Below are 4451 nucleotides of genomic sequence, written 5' to 3'. Positions count from 1 at the left end.
GGAGATCCTGCGACCACCAAAAGATGAAAGAGACCCATGTTTACAGGCAGGGGTATATCGGGTCCCATGTTGCTGTGGGAAAGTATACATTGGCACTACAAAAAGGAGTACACAGACCCAAGTGAAGAAACATGAAAGGCATTGTCGCTTAGAACATATTGAAAAATCAGCAATTGCAGAACACTCACTGACAACAGGACATAAAGTGGATTTTGAACACACTGAGTTGTTGTCCAATACTATACATTAACATGCACATGTGTATAGAGAAGCAATTGAAATATATAAGCATCAAAGAAATCTGAATAGGAAAGAAGAAACAATGAGAATTAATAATGCATGGCTACCAACCCTGAAAAAGGTTACTCAGAGAGTAAGGAGCCAGGTGGGGCTAACAGCTGACAACAATGTTTCCTAATTCAATAGGCAACCAGTTGCAACCTGTATAAGAACAGCACCAGTTCCAGTGCCTGAGGAAAACTGTAGCCTCTGAGGAAGCTCACCAAAGCTGTGGATGAAACATCAGGTTTCAGTTTTTAGCTTTTTATTCTAGTCTTTTTAGTCTCTAGTTTTAATCCTTAGTTATTTTAGCTTCAAGTGCTTTTGGGTTTTTAGTTTTCAGAGTTTTTAGCTTGGTTTTAGTTTTATCTTTTTAGGTTGAGTTTTAGTTGTTGTTTTTAGTTTTCTGTTTTTAACTTAGTTTTTTAGTTAGCTGCCCTCCCCCTTTAGGATTGGTTTAGGCTCATTAGATTAAAAAAAAAAAAAAAAAAAAGCTAGACCACAGCACCTAACCTGAAAAACTGTTAAGTTCATTGTACTTACCTTTTTGAAATTCAGCAAGCTTCTTACCTAAAGGAATCTCTATATTATCATTGATAGTTCTGATGAAATTGTTTTGTCCCCTAGTTTCATCCCTGTGAATGCCATCCAATTCTGAAAGCTAATTGAAAAAAATGCAGTGAGTAGAGTTGAATTTTGCCCATTGAGATCAATGGGAGGTGATTAAAAAATGAATCAACATATTGAAATGGAGCAATCATCCAAATTCAAGTGAAGCAAATTGTTGCCAATAACAGGAATCAGGTCACCAAATGAAACACAAAGCAATACTCATTTTTTTCCCATTCCCAGTTGAACGCACAGCCCAATTCAACCTACTGGTTGGCAACCTTCAGTCTCGAAAGACTATGGTATAAGCCTACAGCACCCAGTATTCCCAGGTGGTCTCCCATCCAAGTACTAACCAGGCCTGACCCTGCTTAGCTTCCGAGATCAGACGAAATCGGGCATGTGCAGGGTAACAGTTGCTGCCTCCTCTCCTCCAAATGCAGACACACCAAGGAGGCACACACTGCATCCTATGGTGGGGGCAGTTGGAGAAGTATCCAACTTTTGCTCACTTCCTCTGGAGAAAGTGCCCATTATTCCTATGGGATTTCTCAGTCCAGCACTGGCTATTTTGAAGGAATGAGGCATTAAAGGCAGTGGAAAGGGAAAGATCTAGGTCCTGGATTCAGGTGCATGCTCATGCCACTGAACCATTCCTCTCCCCCCTCTCCTATTCCTCCCTTCTCACCCCCCCTCCCACTGCCTGCTCCCCCTCCCCCACTTTATCTTTCACTGGCAGGTGGTAGCCTGGCTGCAGGTCCAAGCGCACAGCCGCCAGCGACTGCACTGGTGGCCTCCTTGTCCCACCAGCAAAACATTCATTCCAGCAGCAGAGAATTTCAGCAGGATTGGGCTGGCAGTCTTTTACATTCATTATGATCTTCGCTTATTGGTGTTCTTGCTGAACTGGACATAGAGAAACTGCCCAGTAGTCCTTGATCAGTGACGGGGCCAGAATGTCTTCTCCTTACTCTGCAGTCAGCACAATGCAAATTAATAGTTGAAGCATTTGGCTCTTGCACAGAGGGAAGAAGAAATCAAATTTCCTGCAATTGCATATTGTCTGGCTGATGGCTGGAAATAGGTTTGTCTTGCCTTTGCAGTGTTTAGGATATATCACTTTCCCCTTTCCTTATTTTGCCTTCACCCTCATAAAAACAGCACAGAAAGGTTCTTTAAACTGACTCAGACCATTGGGGCTGGTGATTGGCAATGGCTCTCTTGGATTTCAGATAGGGGTCTTTTACAGCAGTACCTGAAGATGCCAGGGATTCAATCTGTATGCAAAGGTGCTCAACTGAACCTCTGTCACATATCCCAGGGGTGCCCAACCCCCGGCCCTGGGGCCACATGCGACCCTCGAGGCTTCTCAATGCGGCCCCTGGCCCTCTGGAGATTTGTTGGAGCCTGCACTGGCCCAATGCAACTGCTCTCAGTGTGAGGGCGACTGTTTGACCTCTCGCGTGAGCTGTGGGATGAGGGCTCCCTGCACTGCTTGCTGTTTCATGTCTGTGATGCAGCAGAGGCAGCAAAGGAAAGGCCAGCCTTGCTTTGTGCAAGGCCTTTTATAGGCCTTGAGCTATTGCAAGACCTTCATTCATTCATATAAGTTCATCTTTAATATATTCATTTATGTAAACTTATGCAAATTTATTCAAATTTTAAATGTAAATTAATTCTTTTTTTCCCCTGGCCCCCGACACAGTGTCAGAGAGATGATGTGGCCCTCCTGCCAGAAACTTTGGACACCCCTGACATATCCTGACACTTTATAGAGGACATCGATGTTACATTTACATCAGTGTAGAGGCAGTGTACCTCTTGTATATACTTGGCCCTGCGACATCACACTGCCATGGCTCATGCTGGAGTCACTGATGGAAATGGCCAGCAGCCCCATGCACATGCCAAACTTACCCAGATGCTCTGCCAGCTCAGGTAGGTTGGGGTAGTTTGTGGGCAGTCCAGGAGTGGTCCAGGGCAGGGAGGGGGAGGACAGGGGGCAGGCTTGAGGGGCTGGACCTCACTAGCAAAGGCACACAAGGGATCATATCCCTGATTTTTCAACCTGCCCTACCCCTTCCTCTCCTCAGACTTTTGCCAGTGAAATAGCTGGTGTGGGTTTGGGGAGACCCAAAGGTGATCAGGCAGCCTACCAGAAGGTAAGTAAAAAGATTTTTGTTTTCTTCTCAGTGGCTGTCTTTTTGCGCCCCCCCCCCCCTTAGCATGAAGCAGGTGTTCTGTCAGCATGACTGCATGGCAGAAGATGGTGGGAGATAGGATTGGGCTGTTATTTACTCTGCAATACAGTTCAGCACCTGCAGTACGTGGAATAGGTTATGCTTTGCACACTTCCTTGGTATTCATGCGCATGCATTTACACTTGTGCACTAGAAACAAGATGCACGCATGCTTTCAGAAATCAAAAGGCAAACAAAAGGAACTGGGTAAGTACTGTGAATTGCCAGGTACAGCTAAAAACCTGTCCCTGATAAATATGAACAATTGGTACGTATGTGAGACTGACTGTAGATGGAACAAGTTAGGATTGAAGAGTAAGTGGGGATGTCCTGTAGTCACAGTGCTGAGTTAAGAGTTGAGTCTTGAGTCTCTGCCCCCTTGATCTGACTCACTCGTGAGTCATAACAGGCAGCTGTCACAATTCATCCTGAGCCTTTTTTAGAGTCATTTGGACTTGAGTCCAAGTCTTTCTGAAAGTGAGCCAAGCCAGAAGTCTGCAGGGTCCCAGCTCTCCAAGCAGCAGTCCTTTTGGGGATACTGCAGCAGCAGCACCTCAGTTCTCCACCACTCAGCAGTCTCTGTTAGATTAGTCTGTTTGTCAGTCCGTAGGTCAGTGCACCAGTTCACAGTTCATCCTCCAGTCCGTCCATCAGAGTGCCAGTTCGTTGTTCGCTTGCTAGTCCGTGAATCAGTGTGCCAGAAAGTCAGTCCAATCAGTAGAGCTCCCTCTCTGGAGACTTTTCAGCGAGGCCTGAAGACCTTGTTGTTTAATCAAGCCTTCTGACTTCATGGCCTTTTTAACATCTTTTATACATCTTTTAGTTGCTTTTTACAGGCTTGATTCCTCTAAGTACTGCTGTTTTATGCTCTTTTATTCTGACTTTTATCTGACTACTGTTTTTATGGGTTCTGCTAATGTGTTTTTTAATGTGTTTTTATCTGTTTGTGAAATTATGTTTTAATCTGTTTTATATGCTGTTAGCCGCCCTGGGTCCCTTTGGGGAGAAGGGCGGGATAGAAATAAAGTTTTATTATTATTATTATTATTATTATTATTATTATTATTATTAGAGCCATGAGTCAATCCTTAATCCACAAGCCAGTAGGTTGGTTTAGCCAAAAAGTCAGTCCATTTTGCCAGCAAGTCTCCTCCTCTACAACCCACAAACCCTTCCTGCCTCAAGTGCTCCTTATATCATTGGGAACCTCATTGCCTCTAGTGGCTGCAGCTGTGCTGCACACCCTTTGCTGAAAGCCCAGGCCTTAACTCTTAAAGGGGCCACTGCAGACACCACATCCTAACTCCTCGCCAGATCTTCCAC

The 4451-nt window shown here is 44.8% G+C and overlaps 1 pseudogene; it reads right to left on the bottom strand.

Annotated features, from left to right (window-relative positions):
* Positions 1–1195: 1195 nt before the first annotated feature.
* LOC136647207 (5S ribosomal RNA) lies at positions 1196–1312 on the bottom strand (annotated as a pseudogene).
* Positions 1313–4451: the final 3139 nt, after the last annotated feature.

The sequence above is a fragment of the Tiliqua scincoides genome, chromosome 3 (genome assembly GCF_035046505.1).
Source record: "Tiliqua scincoides isolate rTilSci1 chromosome 3, rTilSci1.hap2, whole genome shotgun sequence".
Taxonomy (NCBI): domain Eukaryota; kingdom Metazoa; phylum Chordata; class Lepidosauria; order Squamata; family Scincidae; genus Tiliqua; species Tiliqua scincoides.
The sequence above is the reverse complement of the archived record's forward strand: the minus strand, read 5'-3'. Positions and strand labels throughout refer to the sequence as shown.